At 41.3% G+C, this 26211-nt stretch overlaps 1 protein-coding gene and 1 non-coding gene across 2 annotated transcripts in view; both read right to left on the bottom strand.

The window, feature by feature from the left end:
• The window catches only part of PROSER3 (proline and serine rich 3), a 1217796-nt gene that overhangs the window by 833575 nt on the left and 358010 nt on the right, over positions 1–26211 (bottom strand). The gene's annotated exons all lie outside the window — the stretch shown is intronic.
• Positions 5369–5441, bottom strand: TRNAK-CUU. Its single transcript has one exon. It is a non-coding gene; the product is annotated as a tRNA-Lys (tRNA).

The following is a 26211-nucleotide window of genomic DNA, read 5'->3' as shown; positions in this document are numbered from 1 at the left end:
GATGAAAGAAACACAGTGCAGACAAGCGCTCACATTGTGCTCTGGGCCAAGGTAGAACAAACACCTATTGTGAAATTCTTGTCAGGGATTTGTTTCTCACTACCACACAGTTATGTGTATTTACTCTTAAGAACTGGATTCAGGATCAGACATGAGTAAAATATTTAGCATATTATAAGATGAGGGAAAAACTCTGCGTACTTGTGGATATAAAAAAATGTACACACCCGTGTTAAAATGCCAGGTTTTTGTGATATAAAAAAATGAGACCACAATAAATCATTTCAAAACTTTTCCCACCTTTAATGTGACCTATAACCTGTACAATTCAATTGAAAAACAAACAAACCTGCTAGTGGAAAAAAATATAAAAAATAAAAAACGTACAATAAGCTGGATGCATAAATGTGCACACCCTTAAACTAATACTTTGATGAAGCACCTTTTGGTTTAATTACAGCATTCAGTCTTCTTGGGTACACACATGCCATCAATTAAAGAGACTCTGATTAACTCCAAATAAAGTTCAGCTGTCCTAGTAGGATTTTCCTGATATCTACTCAGTTGCCTGCAACAGCAAAAGCCATGGTTCGCAGAGAGCTTACAAAGCATCAAAGGGACCTCACTGTTGAAAGGTATCAGTCAGGAGATGGGTACAAAAATTTCTACAGCATTGGATACACCACGGAACACAGTGAAGACAGTCATCAAAAAGAGGAGAAAATATGGGACAACAGTGACGTTGCAAAGAACTGGAAGTCCCTCCAAAATTGATGAAAAGACAAGACAAAAACTGGTCAGGGAGGCTGTCAAGAGACCTACAGCAACACTGAAGGAGCTGCAGGAATTTCTGGCAAGTACTGGTTTGTATACTACATGTGACAACAATCTCCTGTATTCTCCGTATGTCTGGACTATGGGGTAGGGTTGCAAGATGGAAGCCTTTTCTTACACAGAAAAACATCCAGGCCTGGCTAAAATTTGCTAAACAATACATCAAGTCTCCCAAAAGCATGTGGGAAAATGTGTTATGGTCTGATAAGACCAAAGTTGAACTTTCTGGTCACAATTCCAAAAGGTACGTTTTGCGCAAAACACTTGGCATCACCAAAAGAACACCACTCCCACGGTGAAGCATGGTGGTGGCAGTATCATACTTTGGGGTTGCTATTCTTCAGCTGTAACTGGGGCTTTAGTCAAGGTGGAGGGAATTACGAGCAGTTCCAAATACCAGTAACTTTTGGACCAAAACATTCAGGCATCTGCTAGAAAGCTGAAGATGAAGAGGAATTTTATCTTTCAACACGACAATGACCCCAAGCATGCATCCAAATCAACAAAAGAATGGCTTCACCAGAAGAAAATTAAAGTTTTGGAATGGCCCAGCCAGAGCACAGACCTAAATCCAATAAAACATCTGTGGGGTGACCTGAAGAGGGCTGTGCACAAGAGATGCCCTCGCAATCTGACAGATTTGGAGTGCTTCTGCAAGGAAGAGTGGGCAAATATTGCCAAGTTAAGATGTGCCATGCTGATAGACTCCTACCCAAGAAGACTGAATGCTGTAATTAAATCAAAACGTGCTTCAACAAAGCATTAGTTTAAAGGTGTGCACACTTACGCAACCAGCTTATTGTATGTTTTTTATTTTTTTATATTTTTCCCCAAACAAATGTGTTTGTTTTTCAATTGAATTGTACAGGTTATAGGTCACATTAAATGTGGGAAACGTTTTGAAACAATTTATTCTGGTCTCATTTTTTTATATCACAAAAACCTGGCATTTTAACAGGGGTGGGTGCTCTTTTTATATCCACTGTATCTGGCTGCTGGAAGTAGGCCACGTGGCAGACTGAGTGTTGTGAAATGCATACTATGCAAAATGCACAGCAAGAAAGAGCCAAAGAGTGCATGGGTCAATGCACCCTTTATACTACTGACATCCTTTTGCCTTGGTGAAAGGGCATCATCAGAAGCCCTGGGGGAAGGTAAAGCTCTGGAAGTTGGGCCAGCCACGGGCTACCTACAAGCAAGATATTTAAAGGTGAAGACTGCAGCACTGAATTCTATGATGAACATGTACAGAATGTTAACAGGATTCATAATAGAAACTTCCTAGGTATTAAAAATGTCAAAGGGCAGGAAAAAGAGTGAGACAAAAGGAATGGTTAAGTATTATACTATTAAAGGATAGGCTGCCTTCTTCTGCCATCTGATACCTGACAACTTAAGTCACCTCCAAAACTCCCAATAAAAAGTCCATTTTGGCCAAGGAATCTAAAGGAAAATCCAGAACCTAAAATGCAGCTGGCTGTTGTTCCAATAAAAGATATTGGTGGCTTGTAATTGGGAAGTTTTCTTTACTGACAAGGACCTGACAGTGTGAAGGTACACTCTTTCTGGTCTTTCGTATCTGTGTTTCTGATGAAGCCCACAGTCAGAGAGAAAATCGTAAAGGCACATCAGAGTCCTTACTGCTATGTGATGAAGAATGCTTCCACCATCAGCTCCCAATTACCCTGCTGAACCAAAAAGTAGGCAAAAACTGCCTTCAATCGAGTAACAAAAAGAACAGTCTCTGAGGTTCTGCATTACTGGAAGATCCACACCAGACAGGATTCCTGAAACCAGGGTCCCACAAAAAGAATGCAGCTGTATTCAGGAGGAGTCTGGCAGCAAATCACTTCCTCAGGATGTGACTGGCTATCAAGATGATGCCCCAGTTTATGCCTCATAGCCAGACATCATCACCTCTTTGCACAGACATATTGGATGTGTGCCATTTCACTTGTTTCCACATCACTCTCTGGCATACTGGTCTGACCACTGAAGGTGGGATTCTGGTTCCAAATTCCTAATCAGGGCAACAGAAAAGTACATACAACCACAGCTCTGTCTGAAAGATATAAAACCTGGATCCTGGTGGGCATATTGTCCTGAACCAGGGGCAAGTCCAGAGCAACTATCCAATCCATAAGTAAAGCATTCATCATAGTCACTTGTGCAAGGTGATGTTACAAGAAGTGAAGACCCACAGTAAAAACAGTAGAAACTGTGGAGCACTTCACAGTCCAATAAAAAACAGCTCACTACACTAGCCAAGAGAATGCCCATATGTAAAACGATCCATGAGGACTACCATATTGTTCAAGAGGTAAGAGGGGTCTTGGAATTCTTTGCTGTGCTCCTATCCAAGAAGGCAAGGACCCAACTTTCTAGGCCTCCTCTGTGGTTAAGAATGAGCAAAAATTAAATAAGTACAATTCTGCTCCACTGAGGGACATCTTCAGAGTTGGGACCAAAGAGAAATGCTCTTAGTTTATAGAATCTGGTACTGCCCGCAAGCACATAGCTGCCCAAGCCATGGCTTTGTCAGGCAGACCATTAGATGAACCTCCAGAGGCCAGACATCCAGGTAGAGGAACACGTTAAGTTCCTTCATCTCAGATGCAGAGAAGTTGCCAAATGGCAAGTCTTTGTAATAAAAGTAATGCCCACCCAGAATGAACAGAAAGAACCAGCTGTATGGACTCCAGGCAATGATGTGAAAGAAGGCATCAGGAATATCAAACACCATCATTTAGGTACTCTGAAGCAACAGAGGCGTGATCTACAAAATAATCACCATCTAAAGTTTGACACAACAGAAACTGTCACTGAAGTTATCGTGATCCAGGATAGGATGGCAGACATGTCCACTACATAACAAAGAAAAATAAATTATTTGTCTTTCTCCAAAGAAAGAGCGGGCTCTACTGTATCTTAAAGTAAAGAATCTGAATCCGTTCCATCAGGACTGCTTGGTCTCTGAGAATAGTGCTTTCTGGCGAGGTTACCTAAAAATAGCATCACCTGTGCCCAGTGATCTGCAGTAATGACTCTCCAAATCTGTGAGAACTGAAATACTGGACTTCCACGCATGTTCCTATGAAGTAGTTAGGATTACAACCCCTGACCCAGCACAGTCAACTTTCTCAGAGTCATAGCTGGACAAGCAATACTTAAATGTTAGGAATCTTCTTCATTCTACAGATGCTTCTTCTTTGAGAACCGGAGTGGCTTAGAAGAAAAATAAGCCACTATGCTCATCACTTAGTTCCTCTTTTGGAAGTCTTCAACTGAGTTCTATGGGACCTGCCTAAAAAGGGCATGACTCAATTAAGGGGATCCAATCTGGCTTGCCTGACCTCAAACTTAAGTTAAAACATTATGTGCTGGCATTTGCTTGAACTTACTTTCCTAGCCACAGAATCAGTATAGTCAAATTTAAAGGAACCACATAAAACCACACTGCAGAGGCCAAGGTAAGGGTCTTCTCTAGAGTTCATTGTGCCTAGAAACAGAATTCTCTCATCTTCTCTGCAGCCTAATCCATTAAGGAGGACCACAAACTGGAAAAGTGAAAGCAGGAATTAAAGAACCTAGGCAAAAGGTAGTACAGTAACAAAAAAAAATAAATAAAAAAAAAGGACCTTAAGCCCAGCCAGTTCAGATCCTTAGATTCCTCACTAAAGAATAACATGGAAAAGTACTGTGGCCTTTGGGATCTAAGCTGAACAACATAGATTATCTAAGAGTACACGTGGGTGCTTATTAAGCATCAGTTAACTCTGCTATAGATTTATAAACAGTATCTACATTTCTGGAAGCAGGACATGGATAGTTCCAGACTGCATATAATACATGTTTCAGAACAATCTTCGTATTAGGGAATGACTTAAAGTGTCTCATCTTTCTTGCAGAGATAATTAAGGCATTTCTGAAGGAAAGGCATGGGAGTTACAGATCAGTCCAAAGTGAATTATATAACCCTAAATATCTCCACAGAGAAACTTCATAATCCTGAACACCTCACCAAAGACGTGGATCACTCAGGAGTGATGAAGGGAAGTCTCATTATCTCTGTCTATTTTACAGATAAAGAACCTTGCATTCTATGCAAGACAGACCTCTCCCCTACTCATGGCGACAGCAAGGGGATCCAAATTCACCTGCCATACTAGAGGATAAACATGCAACAGGAGAGCACACAGAGGGTCAAGCAACAGGACACCAGTACCAAGATAAGAGAAACAGTAGAGGTAAGCAAGAAGTCCCTGCATTGGTATCAGCCTATGTTTCACAAGGGGTTAATCCTGAAACTTTGAAGACAAATGCAGTGCTGAAACTATATCAATAACTGCACACATGTATAACTTTCCAATATATAAGCTTCTCCCATGCAACCAACTGTTGCCGAAGCACCAGTGGGAGTTCATAGGTTGGTACTAGGCTATCGGCCCTAGGGCCTACACAAGCCTAGCAATAATAATTCCCTGGCTATTTCTTCCCACAGTATTTACTTCCCTGGACCCCTGAAAGAAGTACATGCCCAAGCAGGGGCTCAAACCCTGGACCCTCAGATTAAGAGTCTGATTCTCTACCCACTGAGCTACCCAGGCTCCTGCACTGCAACCTTAGCCTGCAAGTCATACACAACCAGGGAAGGATACTGCAGTAAAAGACTTGCGAGTCCTGAATGCAACACTTCAGCTTTCACTAGGGTCTCAAGGGATTGCTCCTCATGAGTGGGTCTAGCAAGTTTAGGCTATGGCTACTTAAATGCAGGTAAATGCGGTATGGACACTTTGGGATGTACCCTATAAGGTGCTTGCCAAAGTACACCTACTGGGCCCTTCTTATCACTAGCTGATGATAGCTGCAAGCTTAAATCTTTTCCAGTTAAGGAGGATGTCACAAGACTATCTTAATGATACACTGTGATGGAAAAAGCAAAAGCTTTGACTAACCCATGGTGTCTGACTCCTTCACTTGTTTTTGTGCTTTGGCAGTGAGTCAGGATTACACGAGGAAGCCAGTTGCCATTTGAAATGTCAGGACCCTCTATAGCAAGTCCCAAAACACAAACACTAAATGGCCAAAAAAACAAACTTGTGTATACCGAGATCGACATTTCTCAGAACACTTCAGTTTTTCCAAGGTACAGTGATCCCAGAGATAGTGTATACACGTTTGGGGGGTGTGGGGGGCTTTTCTCCAATGTATGGTGTGCTCAGAGCTGGTGCATAAAAGTTTGGAGGGAGGGGGGCTTGCCCCTCAAACGGGAGGGTGCAGGGTGCTTAAAGGATCTCTCTTTTCCTGGGTTTTCAGCTTTTTATTTTTTTTGGCTTGCTGGCACTCGGCATTTTGAGTGATGAGATTTCAATAAGGAGCCGAGGACTTCCCCTGCTGAGTCCTGCAGTGGGCATTTTTCACAGCTGTCATCTTCAAGGAGATAATATAGGCCACTATCCTTTCTGCTTACTTTCTGTGGGCAGTTAGGTTGAACTTCTGGCCCTTAATGTGATACTTCCAGCTGTGTTCTTTCTACAGACAATAAACAAAAGTCCTGACTAGTATTATGACAACCTCAGGATGCTATGATATCTTTTCACATAACACAGCAACTTTCCTTTACTAAATATTAGGATCAAAATTTGAAGTGCACAAGTGGTAAGGAAATAAAAAAAAGAAGTTACACAGGGGTTTATCACACCCTCTTACACAAGCATGTGATGTCATTATACAGAACAACAAACATGCCCCCTCAGCAGAGGAATAAGAGAATATTCAGAATTCTGCCTTCCTGGAGAATTCAGAAGAGGATATCAGAACAGAAAGAAATCCAAACATTCAGCCACAGCAGAAGGCTTCCAAAGTCAATTCTACAGAGTGCTAGTACTGAAGTAGGATGTATGCGAGCTACATGAATCTACTATAAATGAAATTTATATACTTTCCATAATGCTAAATCCTTTCGTTCATGTCAGTCCGATATGACATATGGATCCTTGGAGCTGCATTTCTTATCCGATGAGGCAACATTAGTGTTCTAACCTCAAGGCCCTTAAGAATTCCCCCTCCTATAATGCATCTGTTCCCTGATTTACCTCTGATCTCAGTTGATGCCCAAGAACTAGCTATATGATACTGACAGGAAACAAAATCATTTAGAGAATCAAAGTAACTTTCAGGTCTCACAAGAGAAGGAAATGGGGTCAAAGGGATGGTTGTCATATTAGATGGGCATGATCTACCATTATGTTAAGTACATTATTTTAATATCACATTCATTTAATTTGTCTGATCTGACATATAGGTCAGAATACCCAGCTACAAAACTTCTGGGTGGCCTCATGACAAGAGAGCTTTTAGGACATTAGCACCCAAGGAAGCTTGAGCTCTGGAGAAGTAGTCCATGACCAAGAAGCAACATCACAAACAATTAAACAAATTTAATATCTCATAACCTACAATAATCCTCCAAGATAAAATTTTACAACTACTTTCTTTTCATATAAAAAACTCACACAGTAACACAATGCCATGCAACAAAGGCTGTACTGGTGGCAATGACCCTTCAGTTTACCAGGCAATAGCTTATTCTGGTTGACATAAACAAAGGTGATACAATCTGACAATCTTGAAGGTGAGAGAGAGAGAGAGAAACTTTAAGACACTTTCTGTTCCAGTTCACTAGAGGCAAAAGAAATAAACAGTTGTGCATCTTTCCTGAAGGACTTGATTTGGTGAAGATAGAAGCTGTTTATGAATGTCCCAAAAATGCATATGTGCTCACCTTGTCTGAAAAAAGAGAAGTTGATTTCTGCAGCTACCTTTGGAATAAAGAGGGATTAGTCTGAAAAAAAAAACTATCTTTGAGAAAAATGATTTATCTGGGAATTATCCTACTCACAACTTCCTCAATCCATAACATAGTGCATAAAACTATCAATTGTTCAGCCATCTCCAACTGAGTACAAACACATACAACTCTTTCATGCCACAGACAAATATCTATTACATGTATCCCAACCCAACAATTCTGCTTGCAAATCATTACTTTCCCACCACCTAGCTAAATTCTGGAATTCCATCATACTAGCAATACAACAAGAACACTCCCCAAAAACATTTCAACTCAACTAAAAGTCCTACCTACCTATTTAGCTACCAGCTCCCTGCATGTGATGTTTCAGGATAATCTCCATCTCCACTACTCCCAATCCTTACTAACTCTCTCTTCTCTTTATCTAACTGGCCATAACAGAACTACTTCACAATCTGTAAAGTACAGTTTTGTACCTACCATAAATGTAGATGTTCGAGTGTTCACCCTGCTGCAGTCATCACACTTGGGTTATCCTGTCGTCAGGCAGTCCCGCAGTCGGCCGGAATTCCAAAGTCTTCGTCCGGCGTCGGTTGCTGTTGCCTCATCCCTGACGTCAGTGCGCCAGGGGTATATATAATGCAACCAACGCCATTTTCTTCAGTTGTGCTTGCCCCAGATGTCAGGTGCCCCCAAAAAGGTGGTCAGAATTAGTATCAAATGGAGTGAACACTGCACAAACACAAAATCCCTTCAGCTATAAGCAAATACATCAGTAAGGTATAGAAGAGATTTAGCCAGCAGATCAGAGGGGATGGAGGGTAACCTGGACTGCAGGAGGGTGAACACTCAAACATCTACATTTATGGTAGGTACAGAACTGTACTATGTTCATCGTGGTACCCTGCTGCAGTCATCACACTTGGGTTGAATCCCAAAGCTAAGGTAGGGGGGAAGTATCATAGAGGGTTAGTGGAGGCAATAAGGCCCTGAAGAACTGCAGTGGCGAAGCCCACCCTGGATTTAGAGTAAAGAGGTAAGTGATAGTGTTTGGTAAATGTGTGTACTGAACTCCAAGTTGCAGCTTCTAAAATTTCCTTGGTTGGAACCCCCCTGAGAAAGGCTGTAGAGGTAGCTGTTGCCCTGGTAGAGTGGGATCTAATGGTAGCAGGAACTGGTTTCCCATGATGGGTATAGCAGAAACGTATGCAGTGACCTATCCATTTAGAAATGGTTTGCTTAGATATAAGCCTTCCCTTGAGAAACTGTAGCATAGGATACAAACAGCTTGTCAGTTTTTCTGAAAGCCTTAGTTTTGTCCAAGTAGTAACGAAGCTGCCTGTGAATGTCCAAGGAATGCAGGAGTCTCTCACCTTTGTTCTGTGGATTGGGGAAGAAGGTGGGTAAGTGGATGGTTTGATTTAAAGCTACACTGGAAACCACCTTAGGCATAAAGGAAGGATTAGTTCGTAGAGAAACTCTGTCTTGATGAAAAATGAGGAAAGGTTCCACTGCCATTAGTGCCTGTAGTTCTGAGACTCTCCTAGCTGAAGTTATTGCTAGGAGCAGGGCAGTCTTCCATGATAGGAACTGAAGATCTGCAGAGAAAGCTGGTTCAAAGGGAGGTAGGGTTAGTTTTTCCAGAACAAAGTTGAGGTCCCATGTTGGTGTAGGAGCTCTCCTGGGTGGTCTAATGTTTTTTTGCCCCTCTGAGGAACTGCCTTAGAAGAGGATAAGAAAATAAAGGTGGATCCGTGTCATAGTGAGCTGAAATAGCTGAAGCATGGATTTTAATTGAGGAAAAGGAAAGTCCTTTGTGCAACATCTCAGCTAAATACTGTAGAATATGAGGCATGTGAGGCTGAATTGTGTCCTGGCCTTTAGCTTGGTTCCAGGCACAAAACCTTTTCCATTTGTCCAAATAAGCCTTCCTGGTGCTTGGCCTCCTGGCTTCCAGAATAACATCCAGAACTGCTTGTGAAAGAGGAGCTGGTTGGATGTTTAGTTGATTTGCCATGCAGCCAGATTTAAAGTTTTGAGCTGCCTGTGAAGAATCTGTTTGTTTTGTTGTGTGAGCAAATGGGGTATTTGAGGCAATATCCAAGGTGGGCTGTGAGCCATATTTTTCAATAGCGGGTACCAGTGCTGGCGTGGCCAGTCTGGGGATATGAGAATCAGTCGTAGTCTCTCCTTTTTGACCTTCAAAAGAACCTTTGTGAGGAGAGGTAATGGAGGGAAGGCATATGCTGTCAGGTTTTTCCAACTGAAAGAGAGAGAGCGTCCACTTTCCAAGCTTGATGGTGAAATGTCCTTGTACAAAATTTTGTCAGTTGGTAGTTTTGAGGACTGGTAAACAGGTCTATGTTTGGAAGGCCCCATTTTTGAGTTATCATTGCAAATATTTGTGGATCTAATTTCCACTCGTGGGGATCTTTGATGTTTCTGCTGAGGTCTTCTGCCAATGTGTTCTTCTGTCCTGGCAGGAATTGAGCTTGTAACTGGACTTGGTAGGCCAGAGCTGTGTTCCATAAGATCACTGCTTGCCTGCATAGAGGGTAGGAATGTGTACCCCCTTGTTTGTTTATGTACCACATTACTGTGGTGTTGTCCGTCTTTATTGCAAGTTGTCCTGGATGTAATAGATTCTTGAAGGCTGTCAGAGCTTTCTGTACAGCTAGCATCTTTTTTTGATTTATGTGCAGATTTCTTTGATCTGCAGTCCATAGGCCTTGAATGCATTGTTCTGCCATGTGTGCCCCCCAGGCGTAGTCTGAAGCATCTGTTGTGATAGTTTGCCTGGCTGGGGGCAAGGTGAAAGGCTGACCCTTGTTGAGGTGACATGCCTGTGACCACCATAGAAATTCCTGTTGTAGGCAGGGAATGAGAGATACCATTGTGTCCAAGCTGTGGCTGTGTTGAGACCATACGCTTTTTAGGTACCACTGTAATTAACTCATATGCAGCTTTGCAAATGGTATTATTAGTATGCAAGATGCCATGAAGCCCAAAGCCTGCAGAAATTTTCTTGCAGTTAATTGGGTCTTTGTTGCCATTGTCTTGAAATATTGAGTCAGTTGTAGTTGCTTGTCTGGCGTAAGATAAGCCTTCTGGGCCGTTGTATTCAAGCTGGCACCCAGGAATGTCATTTTTTTTGTGAGGGTACTAGTTTTGACTTCTTTTCGTTTACTGTGTACCCCAGACAGTTTAGCAGATGCTTTACAAAGGCCAGATGATGTAAGAGAATGTCTTTGCTTTCTGCTTGGATGAGGCAGTCGTCCAGGTATGGATATATTTGAATTCCTCTTTGTCTGCAGTATGCAATTACTGGTGCCAGGCATTTTGTGAAAACTCTGGGCGCAGTAGAGAAGCCAAAGGGCAGTGCAGAGAATTGGTAATGGGTTGAACCTGCAATGAAACGGAGGTATCTTCTGCAACTTTGTCTGATAGGGACATGCAGGTATGCCTCCTTGAGGTCCAACGTTACTAGCCATGCTTCCTTGCCCAACATAGGAAGTAGCTGCTGTAGTGTTAGCATCTTGAATTTGGGTACTTGTAAGTAAGTGTTTAGAATTGAAAGGTCCAGAATTGGTCTCCAAGCATTGTCCTTTCTGGGCACTAGAAAGAGTCTTGAGTAAAATCCTTGGCCTTGCTCTCGAGTAGGTACCAGTTGAATGGCTCTCATTTCCATGAGAGCTGTAATTTGCTTTTGTGCCTCTGCCCATTGATTTTGTGGCAGGTTTGGCATTCCTCTTTTCATTGGCAAGGTGTAAAAGTGGAATCTGTACCCTCGTAAAATTACGTCTAGGACCCATTTGTCCTTTGTGACAATGTGCCAGTTGTCTGCAAAAAGTGCGAGTTTTCCCCCCAAGGGGGCTGCCAAGAGAGTATTGCTTGGCCAGATGAAGTGCAAGTCATTGAGTTTGCCTTCTGGTGGATTGAGACCCGTCTTCTCCTCCCTTCTGTGTTGTAGTGCCCCATTGCTTTAACTCAAAAAAGAACATCCTGCTGTAAGGGAGCATCTAGTAGTTTTGCTTTAACATGATCAGGCAGAGTTTGTTCCTTTAACCAAGCATGCCTACGTATAACAGACCCAGTGACAGCTGCTCTGCAGGAGGCCTCCAAAGAATCAAACCCAGATTGTAAGGTATGTTTGCCCACCTGCTCAGTGGCGTGCAACAGATCATGTACTACTTTCAATTCAGATTGTTGGGGGAGGGAGGTTATTCTTTGCTTTAACCGAGAGTTTAGAAATTGCTGATACTTAAGCATATGAAATTGACAATTCAGTGCCCTCATAGCTAGTGTGGCTGAGGTGTAAACCTTTTTCCCCTACCTGTCTAGTGCTCTGGAGTCCCTCTCAGAAGGAACTGGGTTTTTAGCCATAGAAGTCTTAGCCCCCTTGGGACCCTGGGAGATAGTCTCTGTGTCAGCTACTGGGCTTTTGTAAAGAAATTTGTGGGAATCAGGCACTCTGTAGCATCTGTCAGGCTTAGCAGGAGGAAGAGAGTCTGGGTTGAAACTGGATTCTAAATAGACATCATCCACAATGTCCAAAACTGGTGGGATGGCAAGGGGTCTGTGTTGGGGGAGTAAAAGAAAAGTACAGTTTTGTACCTACCATAAATGTAGATGTTCGAGGATCCACATTGCTGCAGTCCTAACCATTGGGTAGTCCGCTGTCCAGTCGGCCCGAATACCAAAGTATATGGCTGACGTCGGTCAAGGCGCATTAGACTGATGTCAGGACGCCAGGGTACTAATGCGCATGACCGACGTCATATCCTCAGTCTTTTCTTGCCCCAGATGTCAGAAGACCCTAAAAAGACAAGGCCTAAACCAAAAACACCAAAAAACCCTGCACCAAACATATATACAATATATACAAATGTACAAGAATATAGCCTAACCCACACCACCACCCCTAAACACAGAGGGGAAGGAGGGAGGGTAAATTGGACTGCAGCAATGTGGATCCTCGAACATCTACATTTATGGTAGGTACAAAACTGTACTATGTTCTTCATTCCACATTGCTGCAGTCCTAACCATTGGGTAGAATCCCAAAGCAGAGGTAAGGGAGGCTGGCAAATCATAAGGAAGCAGGAGCTGTCAACATGCCTTGCAAAATAGCTGTGGCAAAACCAGCCCTAGATTTAGAGTAGAGAGGAAGGTGGTAATGCTTAGAGAAAGTATGTACTGAACTCCAAGTAGCTGCCTCCAAAATATCCTTAGTTGCCACCCCTTAGAAATGCTGTAGAAGTGGCAGTAGCCCTAGTGGAATGAGGCCTAATCCCAGCTGGAATCTCCTTGCCATGATGGGAATAACAAAATGAAATGCAAAACCCAATCCACTTAGAAATAGTTTGCTTAGACACAGGCTTGCCCTGAGAACTCAAAGCAAAAGAAACAAACAACTGCTGAGACTGCCTGAAATCCTTAGTCCTGCTTAAATAATAACGTAACTGCCTATGTACATCCAAAGTGTGCAAAATCTTTTCTCCCTTATTTTGGGGATCTGCATAGAAAGTAGGCAAATGAATAGTTTGGTTTAAAGCCACACTAGAAACCACCTTAGGCATAAAGGAAGGATTAGTACGTAATGATACCCTATCCTTATGGAAAATCAAAAGGGCTCTACTGCCATAAGGGCCTGCAACTCAGAAACCCTTCTTGCAGAAGTAATAGCCAACAAAAAAGCAGTCTTCCATGACAAGTATTTCAATTCAGCAGTAGCCGCAGGCTCAAAAGGTTGTAGAGTAAGTTTTTCCAACACAAAATTGAGATCCCAAGCAGGAGTAGGAGCTCTACGTGGGGTCTTATATTCTTTGCCCTCTAAGAAACTGCTTGAACAAAGGATGAAAACAATGGTGGGTCACAATCATAGTGAGCTGAAATTGCTGCAGCATGAATCTTAATGGAAGAGAAGGACAAACCTTTGTCCAATAACTCAGTAAGATATTGAAGAGCCACACTCAAATTAGGCTCAGAAATGTCCAAATTCTTTGCTGCACTCCAAAATAAAAATCTCTTCCATTTTTCATGCACACTTTCCTTGTACTAGGTCTTCTGGCTTCCATAATCACATTTAAAACTTGTTGAGGAAGTTGAGACCTGCTGTGTTTCAAAACAGAATATGCCAGGCTGTTAGATGAAGAGAGTGAAGCTTGACATTGAGCAGGTGACCGTCCGTCTGAGATAACAGGTGTGGAATCAAAGGTAAAGGCCATGGAGGCTTCCTTACCAGACTCCTTAGTAGTGGGTACCAGTGTTGCCGAGGCCAATCTGGAGCTATTAAAATCATCCTTGGCTTGTCTTGTCTGACCTTTAGGAGCACCTCTGGAAGAAGAGGCAGAGGTGGAAAGGCATACACATGAAGATTTTCCCAACTGAAAGAAAGAGCATCCACTTTCCAAGCTGTGTGATGAAACCCCTTTGTGCAAAACCTTGGCAGCTGGTGGTTTAGTGGAGAAGTTTAACAGATCTATGTCTGGAGTTCCCCATGACACTGTCAATTTCTGAAATACATGAAGATCCAGTTTCCACTGGGGATCCATGATTTGTGTGGTTAACACATCTGCTAAGGAGTTCTGTGCTCCTGGCAGAAACCTTGCCTGAAGAGTTAGTTGCAAGCTGAGCGCAGTCTCCCATAAAATCATTGCTTGCCTGCATAGAGGATAAGAATGTGTTCCCCTTGTTTGTTCATGTACGACATGACAGTTGTGTTGTCTGTTTGAATCATCACCTGCCCCGAAGCAGCAACTCCTTGAAAGCCATTAATGCAAACTGGACTGCTAACATCTCCTTCATGTTGATATGTAGATGCAGTAGTCTGGCAGGCCACTTGTCTTGTATCCACTTTCCATTTAGATGAGCTCCCCAAGCAATGTCCGAGGCATCTGTCGTTAAAATCTGACTCGCCTCTGGCCGGGTCACAGAGAGTCCCTTGTTTAGGTGACATTCCTGAGCCCACCACAAAAATTCTTTTGGATGCAAGGTATTATTTGAATGACAGTGTCCAAATCCTGGCAGTGCTGTGTCCATACATTTTTGAGATACCATTGCAGCTTCCTCATATGCAGTTTGGCATTGGGAAGCACCAGAATACAAGATGCCATGAACCCTAAGGCTTGAAGGACTGTCCTTGCAGTCAGCCCGGACTGAAGAGAGAGTTGGTGGAAATAACTGGAAAGATTCTTTTGTTTGTCCGGGGTTAAAAGGCCATCTGCTGCTGTATTCAGTCTCACACCCAGAAAGCACATGTCTTGAGAGGGTACTAGACTGGACTTTATTTCGTTCACAGAATACCCTAGGCATCTTAGCACTGCTATGACATATTCCAAATGCTGTAGAAGGTCTTCCTTTTCTTGAGCCAGAATCAGGCAGTCGTCCAAGTAAGGATAGATTTGAATTCCTTTTAGCCTGAAGTAAGCTATCACTGGAGCCAGAACCTTTGTGAATACTCTGGCAGTAAATAAGCCAAAGGGCAATGCAGAGAATTGATAATGAGAATTTACCCTAGGCATCCCTTAAGCCAACTGCCCCGTATTTTACATAAATTTGCCAAATTTTCTTTTTAGAAAGGTTCCTTTTCACTTTTCTTTTGGGGAAAAAAGGCACAATGGGGAAACCCCGGCAGAAATGGATGAAAAAAAAAGGGGTATAGAAGAGATTTAGCCAGCAGATCAGAGGGGATGGAGGGTAACCTGGACTGCAGGAGGGTGAACACTCGAACATCTACATTTATGGTAGGTACAAAACTGTACTATGTTCATCGTGGTACCCTGCTGCAGTCATCACACTTGGGTTGAATCCCAAAGCTAAGGTAGGGGGGAAGTATCATAGAGGGTTAGTGGAGGCAATAAGGCCCTGAAGAACTGCAGTGGCGAAGCCCACCCTGGATTTAGAGTAAAGAGGTAAGTGATAGTGTTTGGTAAATGTGTGTACTGAACTCCAAGTTGCAGCTTCTAAAATTTCCTTGGCTGGAACCCCCCTGAGAAAGGCTGTAGTGGTAGCTGTTGCCCTGGTAGAGTGTGATCTAATGGTAGCAGGTACTGGTTTCCCATGATGGGTATAGTAGAAACGTGATGCAGTGACTTCATCCATTTAGAAATGGTTTGCTTAGATATAAGCCTTCCCTTGAGAAACTGTAGCATAGGATACAAACAGCTTGTCAGTTTTTCTGAAAGCCTTAGTTTTGTCCAAGTAGTAACGGCTGCCTGTGAATGTCCAAGGAATGCAGGAGTCTCTCACCTTTGTTCTGTGGATTGGGGAAGAAGGTGGGTAAGTGGATGGTTTGATTTAAAGCTACACTGGAAACCACCTTAGGCATAAAGGAAGGATTAGTTCGTAGAGAAACTCTGTCTTGATGAAAAATGAGGAAAGGTTCCACTGCCATTAGTGCCTGTAGTTCTGAGACTCTCCTAGCTGAAGTTATTGCTAGGAGCAGGGCAGTCTTCCATGATAGGAACTGAAGATCTGCAGAGAAAGCTGGTTCAAAGGGAGGTAGGGTTAGTTTTTCCAGAACAAAGTTGAGGTCCCATGTTGGTGTAGGAGCTCTCCTGGGTGGTCTAATGTTTTTTTGCCCCTCTGAGGAACTGCCTTAGAAGAGGATAAGAAAATAAAGGTGGATCCGTGTCATAGTGAGCTGAAATAGCTGAAGCATGGATTTTAATTGAGGAAAAGGAAAGTCCTTTGTGCAACATCTCAGCTAAATACTGTAGAATATGAGGCATGTGAGGCTGAATTGTGTCCTGGCCTTTAGCTTGGTTCCAGGCACAAAACCTTTTCCATTTGTCCAAATAAGCCTTCCTGGTGCTTGGCCTCCTGGCTTCCAGAATAACATCCAGAACTGCTTGTGAAAGAGGAGCTGGTTGATGTTTAGTTGATTTCCATGCAGCCAGATTTAAAGTTTTGAGCTGCCTGTGAAGAATCTGTTTGTTTTGTTGTGTGAGCAAATGGGGTATTTGAGGCAATATCCAAGGTGGCTGTGAGCCATATTTTTTCAATAGCGGGTACCAGTGCTGGCGGCCAGTCTGGGGATATGAGAATCAGTCGTAGTCTCTCCTTTTTGACCTTCAAAAGAACCTTTGTGAGGAGAGGTAATGGAGGGAAGGCATATGCTGTCAGGTTTTTCCAACTCAAAGAGAGAGCGTCCACTTTCCAAGCTTGATGGTGAAATGTCCTTGTACAAAATTTTGTCAGTTGGTAGTTTTGAGGACTGGTAAACAGGTCTATGTTTGGAAGGCCCCATTTTTGAGTTATCATTGCAAATATTTGTGGATCTAATTTCCACTCGTGGGGATCTTTGATGTTTCTGCTGAGGTCTTCTGCCAATGTGTTCTTCTGTCCTGGCAGGAATTGAGCTTGTAACTGGACTTGGTAGGCCAGAGCTGTGTTCCATAAGATCACTGCTTGCCTGCATAGAGGGTAGGAATGTGTACCCCCTTGTTTGTTTATGCACCACATTACTGTGGTGTTATCCGTCTTTATTGCAAGTTGTCCTGGATGTAATAGATTCTTGAAGGCTGTCAGAGCTTTCTGTACAGCTAGCATCTTTTTTTGATTTATGTGCAGATTTCTTTGATCTGCAGTCCATAGGCCTTGAATGCATTGTTCTGCCATGTGTGCCCCCCAGGCGTAGTCTGAAGCATCTGTTGTGATAGTTTGCCTGGCTGGGGGCAAGGTGAAAGGCTGACCCTTGTTGAGGTGACATGCCTGTGACCACCATAGAAATTCCTGTTGTAGGCAGGGAATGAGAGATACCATTGTGTCCAAGCTGTGGCTGTGTTGAGACCATACGCTTTTTAGGTACCACTGTAATTAACTCATATGCAGCTTTGCAAATGGTATTATTAGTATGCAAGATGCCATGAAGCCCAAAGCCTGCAGAAATTTTCTTGCAGTTAATTGGGTCTTTGTTGCCATTGTCTTGAAATATTGAGTCAGTTGTAGTTGCTTGTCTGGCGTAAGATAAGCCTTCTGGGCCGTTGTATTCAAGCTGGCACCCAGGAATGTCATTTTTTTTGTGAGGGTACTAGTTTTGACTTCTTTCGCTTACTGTGTACCCCAGGCAGTTTAGCAGATGCTTTACAAAGGCCAGATGATGTAAGAGAATGTCTTTGCTTTCTGCTTGGATGAGGCAGTCGTCCAGGTATGGATATATTTGAATTCCTCTTTGTCTGCAGTATGCAATTACTGGTGCCAGGCATTTTGTGAAAACTCTGGGCAGTAGAGAAGCCAAAGGGCAGTGCAGAATTGGTAATGGGTTGAACCTGCAATGAAACGGAGGTATCTTCTGCAACTTTGTCTGATAGGGACATGCAGGTATGCCTCCTTGAGGTCCAACGTTACTAGCCATGCTTCCTTGCCCAACATAGGAAGTAGCTGCTGTAGTGTTAGCATCTTGAATTTGGGTACTTGTAAGTAAGTGTTTAGAATTGAAAGGTCCAGAATTGGTCTCCAAGCATTGTCCTTTCTGGGCACTAGAAAGAGTCTTGAGTAAAATCCTTGGCCTTGCTCTCGAGTAGGTATTAGTTGAATGGCTCTCATTTCCATGAGAGCTGTAATTTGCTTTTGTGCCTTTGCCCATTGATTTTGTGGCAGGTTTGGCATTCTCTTTTCATTGGCAAGGTGTAAAAGTGGAATCTGTACCTCGTGAAATTACGCTCTAGGACCCATTTGTCCTTTGTGACAATGTGCCAGTTGTCTGCAAAAAGTGCGAGTTTTCCCCCCAAGGGGGCTGCCAAGAGAGTATTGCTTGGCCAGATGAAGTGCAAGTCATTGAGTTTGCCTTCTGGTGGATTGAGACCCGTCTTCTCCTCCCTTCTGTGTTGTAGTGCCCCATTGCTTTAACTCAAAAAAGAACATCCTGCTGTAAGGGAGCATCTAGTAGTTTTGCTTTAACATGATCAGGCAGAGTTTGTTCCTTTAACCAAGCATGCCTACGATAACAGACCCAGTGACAGCTGCTCTGCAGGAGGCCTCCAAAGAATCAAACCCAGATTGTAAGGTATGTTTGCCCACCTGCTCAGTGGCGCAACAGATCATGTACTTTCAATTCAGATTGTTGGGGAGGAGGTTATTCTTTGCTTTAACCGAGTTTAGAAATTGCTGATACTTAAGCATATGAAATTGACAATTCAGTGCCCTCATAGCTAGTGTGGCTGAGGTGTAAACCTTTTCCCTACCTGTCTAGTGCTCTGGAGTCCTCTCAGAAGGAACTGGGTTTTAGCCATAGAAGTCTTAGCCCCTTGGGACCCTGGGAGATAGTCTCTGTGTCAGCTACTGGGCTTTTGTAAAGAAATTTGTGGGAATCAGGCACTCTGTAGCATCTGTCAGGCTTAGCAGGAGGAAGAGAGTCTGGGTTGAAACTGGATTCTAAATAGACATCATCCACAATGTCCAAAACTGGTGGGATGGCAAGGGGTCTGTGTTGGGGGAGTAAAAGAAACTCTCTGAGCCTTTTCTTTGAATCAGAGTAGTCCTGACCTTCCCAGTGAAAATGTTCCCTCATAGTGTGTGTAAAGTTTCCCCAAAGGAGTAGTCTTCAGGAGGAGAAGCTGAGGGAATACAGTCCTCAGCATCAGAATCTTCATAAAGAGACAAGGAATAGTCTTGGTCCTCAGAGGAGTCTGAAGAAATGGACATTTGCTCAGAGGAAGCAGAATCTTCCTCTTGTCTAGGCCTTTTGTCAGGAGGGGGCTGTGAACCCCTGATTAAAGAAATCAAATCTTCAGCCATTTTGAGCTTCTGTTTCTTAGGCATAGGGCCTTAAACAGGAGACTGAAGTGCAGTCCTTTTAGATTTAAAAGGAGTCTTCGACTTAGAAAACGTTTTAATAGTGAGAGTCGTCGGTCTGAAAACGCCTTCAGAAACCTATGGCGTTTCTGTAGCACCTACGTCTTTAGAAGTAAAGTCGTCGGAAGGGCCTGAAGTAAAAGGCTGCGTCGGCCTGGTACATTCTGTCAAAATTTCCGTAGCAGTCTCGGGTTCCAGAACTGCGGTAGTCAGGGGCTGCATCGGAGCCTCACTGAGAACCGGAGACCGGATCAGCAGAGGCCTCGGAATCTGGCTTAGGCCTGGGCTGTCTGTCCTTATCCCTGTGTTTTTTGTGCACGCCGATAGTCGGTTGCTCCAACGGCATGGTGTAGTTAAATTTTCTACCAAAATAGTGTTGTGCGAAATCAAATCGTCTTTTAATAGTACGCTTATTAAACCTAGCACAAAACCGACAAGAAGTGATGTCGTGGTCTGGGCCTAGGCAAGGTATGCAATAAGAATGAAAATCCTTATGAGGTATTTGCTTCCCACAAGAAATACAATTGTTAACTTTTTCTGACATCGGTCTGAGGCAAGAAAAGTTTCCCCAACGGGATACTTAGCTTTATAGAAGACTTTGGTCTGAAATTCGAATTCGAAAATCTCAGGAGTCGGCCAACCGGCACTTGCGAACTGCTTCTGCTTCGGGCACCGCGCGGCAAGAAAGACTGAAGAAAATGATGTCGGTTGCATTATATATACCCCTGGCGCACTGACGTCAGGGATGAAGCGACAGCAACCGACGCCAGACCAAGACTTTGGAATTCCGGCCGACTGCGGGACTGCCTGATGACAGGATAACCCAAGTGTGATGACTGCAGCAGGGTAACACTATGAACATCTATATGACCATCCCATAACCCTCTCTACTATCATCTCTATCACCCATAGACACTTATATTACTTGGAACTCCTCGATACACCTTCATACTTTGTAACCATCTTCATCCTAGAATTGCTTCACTTCCTCCTACTTAACATCTAATTACAGCAGATTCCTTTTGAAAATAACTATAGACTCTTATAAGTTCAATATTAACTAATATTTTACTGTATTCTTGGACTTCCAAGACGGCTGCAACATTGAGTAACAGCTTAGTTCTAGCTCTCCCAGTGTGAAAACAGAAACTTTTCACAAAAAGTCAGTGGACCTTCATTTTTGGGTAAATTTCAGTAACTGGCGAGTAAGTGCATTGCCTGGATGCTAGGAAAAAGAAATACAGAGGACCTGAATGATAATTAGCAACAAAAGGTGATGAAGAAACACTGACTGGGAAAAGTACTACAGCTTCTTCTTCTTCTTTCGGCTTTATCCCGGTTAGGGGTCGCCACAGCGGATCACCTGTCCGCACATTGAATGGCAGTGGAGTTTTACGGTGTCGAGTTGCCAGCCCGGCGCCTAACCTTCCACAGAAGGCACACTCACACGCACACCTAGGGCCAATTTAGAGTGTCCAATCCACCTGCAGCATGTCTTTGGGATGTGGGAGGAAACCGGAGCACCCGGAGGAAACCCACGCGACCACAGGGAGGACATGCAGACTCCGCACAGAAGGCACCCCAGCCGAGGATCGAACCGGAGAACCTCTTGCTGTGAGGCGGCAATACTAACCACTGCACCACCGTGGCCGCCCAGGGAAAAGTACTACAGCTGCTCAGGAAAAAGAGTGCACACTCCAGACATGACTTCCAGTAAACTAGAGGAAAGTATAAGACAAATGCACACAGACCTGATTACAATAAATGAAACACTGATGGAGTGTATCAACTCAAACAATAAAAGGCTGGAAAAATGGAAGAAGTTTTAAATAGATATTCATATAAGGTGATAAAATTGCAAACTCGGGTCGAAATGAAGAAAAGACTGGCTGAATATGAGACTGCACAAAAAGAGATATTTCAAAAAATAATAGAACTAGAGGACAGAGCACTTAGGGAAAACCTGAGATTTTCTGCTGTACCAGAGAAGCTGGAAGGAACAGATTGTATTAATTTTTTAAAAGCACAAAAAAAAAAAGGGCACATCATGTGTATGCACTAAACCTGGTTATGAGAAAGCAACCTTCACAAAACTGTGGCAGAAGGGCAAAGTACTAAAAGTGGGACACAGCAGAGTGATTGCGGAGAATAACTACTCATTGTACACCAAGCAAAACAGGAGTAAATTTATTCCCTTATTCAGGGAATGTCGAGAAGCAGGTGTGAGATTCAAACTGCTGTACCCAGCTATCTTCAAAATATTTTTCGCTGGAAGGACAAAATAAACAAAATAATTTTTTGATGAAGTACATGCTAAGGAAAAAATACACAGGTTTGTCCAGCAGAAGGTGAGCTGTGAAGCAGAAGGAGATTCTGCTTCTTATTCTTCTGGTAATAAAGACCACAGAAGAGACTGTGCCAGTAAAACTTTTCCAATGATTCAACAAACACTTGAGAGAAGGAAAAAAGCAAAAGGGTCGACTAGAAGAATTGAGAATACGTTGGAAATGAAGCCAAGACAGGATGTGGGCGATGGAGATGAACAAGAATAAAACCAATATCTTGGAAATTATCAAATGTGTGATTACAAATCAATAATTATATTTGTGAAACATAACAGAACAAGAAAATCTGGAAATATTGGACTTTCTTGGACCTTGTTAAACTTATAGGGGACTCTTAAGTCCAAAAACAGAGGAGGCTCACCACGACGACTTAAAATAAAATTGTTTAATACTGCAGCAAAGTAAGCGCTTTCACGTTACAGGAATGCTTCATCAGACTTAAATAACTGCCACATAAAATCAGGTGATTTAAATACTATTTTAAAATCACATCTACCAATCAAAACCATGATTTAATTGATACAACAATTTACTAAAAAACAATCTATAGTAAAACATATTTATACATGCATTATACAATTTTATTTAAAATATCTAAAGCATATAAACCTAAAATATATATATATATATATATATATATTGGAACAATTTCATATGTGTATATATATATATATATATATATATATATATATATATATATTATTATTATTATGTATATTTAATGGGCGTAGGGACGGGCTGCCAAAAAAGTCCATCCTGTATTAGAAGCTTTCGAGAAAGCTTGTGAAAGAGATATGTTTGAATTATATAAAGGAAACAATAAATCACAATTTTATAATTTAAATTATGAAGAATTTCAGAGTATAAAAAAACTACAGAATAACTCTGAAATAGTCATTAGGCAAGCAGACAAAGGGGGTGCTATTGTAATACTAGATACATCCATGTATGATAGGAGAATTAATATGATGTTACAAGATGCAGAAACCTATTGTATTTTGAGTGTGATGGCTTTGAATGATTTGATAAGAAATGTACACTCTAAACATTATGACATGTTGCTATGTGGTACAATCTATGCTGATTTATATAAGTTTTTGTTAATAGATAAACCCACTATACTTGTATTTAGGGGGCTACCAAAAATACACAAGGGTTTAACATACCCCCTTATGAGACCTCTTGTCTCAGGTAGGGGTTGGTTGTTGGAACCAGCATCTATTTATGTTGAGCAACAGTTGAAACCTATTGTAAATAATACGGATACTATACTGAGACACTAAAGACTTTCTTGAGAGCTATGGTGATTATTTAACAACTTCAGAAGCTAAAAGTGATATGGAGAATGGGCTGTTAGTGACCCTTGATGTAGTTTCATTATTTACCTCCATTCCGAATAGGACTGGAATGGAATATCTAAGACTGTTCCTGACTGAGAGAAATGTTTCTAGGAGTTTAATTTTCAGGGTTTTAGCACTTCTAGATTTGATATTAAGCAATAATGTTTTTTTATATAAAGAGAATTATCTACAAACAAAAGGGGTAGCCATGGGCACCCCAAGTGCAAATTCCTATGCCAACCTTGTGTTGGCATATTGGGAGAGCACATATATAATAAAAAATGAGCACTATTTTAGGAATATTAAATATTATAAACGTTTTGTAGATGATGTTTTTCTGTTTTGGATAGGCACTGAAGTTGAGTTAAATGATTTTATTCATTACATTAATGGAACAACAACCTTTTTAAATTTTGAATGCAAAAGCTCAAGATTTAGAATGGAATTTCTAGATGTGCAGATTCTAAAGAGTGGAGGTGATCTACATTCGGAGATCTATAGGAAACCATGCTGGAGAAATAATATCTTACATCGTACCAGCATGCATCCCAAACATGTTTTTTCCAACATTATTAAAGGTCAGAGCTTAAGAGTTTCTCACCTCACTACAGATGGAGAGGTGTTTGATACTAAACAACAAATGTTATTTCAGAATTTAGAATCTAGAGGATACAACACATTGGAAATGGAAAAGGTTTAATCTGTAAGTGCTTCAAATAGACATAATAAGGGTAAACCCTATTTATATAGACAAAAGGGAAATCAACAAGGGACAACCAATGGTAATAATAGAGAGACACAAAAGTTTAAGAGATTAACCATTCCTTATTCGAATTTGAATCCAAAAATAAGTGAAATAATCAGTAAGAACTGGAATATTTTAACAATAGATGATAGAATAACAGAGACAGTGGGTGATAAACCAAGTTTTACATACAGGAACACAAAGTCACTTAAGAGGCTATTGTGTTATGAAAGCGAGAGTAAGAAGCCTGTTAGATCCATAAGAGAAGGAACTTTTCCATGTAGAGGCTGCAATCAGTGCGCCTTTATGTCTGGTAATAACATCTTTATACACTCTGACACGGAAAAGACCTATTATATGAATTTTTATGCAGACTGTAAATCGAGAGATATTATATATATTGCGGTATGCCAAAAGTGCTCATGTTTTTATGTGGGCAAAACCAATAGAAGTCTGCGAGAACGTGTCAGAGAACATTTGTATGCGATAAATAAAGAAAATGAATCAAATGCTCTAGCTTGTCACATACTACATAAAGGCACATCTCATAAATTCAGTTTTACATTTTTAGAATTGGTAAGGAAATCTAATAGGCTAGGCGATATTAGAAACTACACTGAAGAAAGGGAAAACAAATGGATTTTAAGGCTACAGGGTTATAGAGGGCATGGTTTGAATGAGCGGATCACTCAAGCCTTTTTTGGCAGTCCGTCCCTACACCCATTAAATATACATAATATATATATATATATATATATATATATATATATATATATATATATATATATATATATATACATGAAATTGTTCCAAAATATATATATTCTTAATTGTATTTTTAGGTTTATATGCTTTAGATATTTTAAATAAAATTGTATAATGCATGTATAAATATGTTTTACTATAGATTGTTTTTTAGTAAATTGTTATATCAATTAAATCATGGTTTTGATTGGTAGATGTGATTTTAAAATAGTATTTAAATCACCTGATTTTGTGTGGCAGTTATTTAAGTCTGATGAAGCATTCCTGTAACGTGAAAGTGCTTACTTTGCTGCAGTATTAAACAATTTTATTTTAAGTGTTTGTGGTGAGCCTCCTCTGTTTTTGGACTTTAGGAATTTTGGATCTGTGGTGGCTCTTTGCTCAACGCTGCTTTGTTGTTTTTTATAGGGGACTCTACTAAAGCATATGCCCTACTTAATGTCATTACTATTCAGAGAATAAAACCAGTAAGTTGGAAATTAACAAATGTGGGATTATAAAGCAATAATTATATTTGTGAAACATGACAGAAAAAGAAAATGGGGAAGTATTAGATATTTTTGACTCTGTTAAACTTGCAGGGACTCTAAAGCATATCCCCTACTTCATGTCATCAATGTTTGGAAAAATACTCAGGAGAGGGGAAAAGGAGAGAAAGTTATTTGAAAGTTAACTGCGAGTAAAACTATTTTTTTTTCATAATTGCACTATTTTAATAGTGCATGATCTTCTTTGCATGCCATACGTTTTCTCAGTTATTTTTAAGTGTAATGGGGATTCAAATGTAAATAGGTGCTCCTGTTTTTTTTTTCTTTCTCTCGTCTTCTCTCTTTCTCCTTGTACAGTTTTAAGAAATGTATGCACTGCAATGTAAAAGAAAAAATAGTTAAAAGAACATAAAAGAAAAATGATTATGCTTTTTCTCATTCTTGCATAGGGGAATGACTGGATTAAGGTCCTTAGTTTAATCAAGTAGCAAGTTTAAGAGTAAATGAGTAAATGAAAAAGAATACTGAATATTACAAGGCTTTTTTCTAGTAAACAGATGTATTCTTGGCAGTTTTATGTCTGGTTCTCATGTCTCTAGGAGATGATCTGATAAACATGAATGGCTTGGAGAAAGTGTTTTCCCAGCTGAGAGAGCTACAAACACAGGGCAAAGTCAGACAGCACTTAGCTGAAGCACAGGCTGTACCATGCATCTTAGAATGAATAACTTTTCTTTTCTATGCGTGTGTGTGTGTGGGGGGCTGTCAGTTTGGAACATTTATTCCTATTAGGAGTGTAAAACTTCAATATTTGAAGATGTACATAGTTATGTGTGTTATTATTAAGTTAACAGGTTTTATGGGGTTACTGGGGCTATATTTCTTTTTTTGTTTTAGGGCTTTCAATAAAACAAAATGTTTTGTAAGATGTGACATAGGCTCAAATGGGGATGACAAGAAACAATTGTAAAAAAAAAAATAACCTGGCAAACAGTATATGCATGTAACACAAATGCTGGGACTAGACAGGCATTTAACAAAAAAACTGCTGTACATAAAAGGTGGGAATAATAACTTTTTTAAG

The sequence above is a fragment of the Protopterus annectens genome, chromosome 8.part0 (genome assembly GCF_019279795.1).
Source record: "Protopterus annectens isolate FY-2018-M chromosome 8.part0, PAN1.0, whole genome shotgun sequence".
NCBI classification, from domain to species: Eukaryota; Metazoa; Chordata; order Ceratodontiformes; family Protopteridae; genus Protopterus; species Protopterus annectens.
This window is presented reverse-complemented; position numbering and strand designations above follow the sequence as displayed.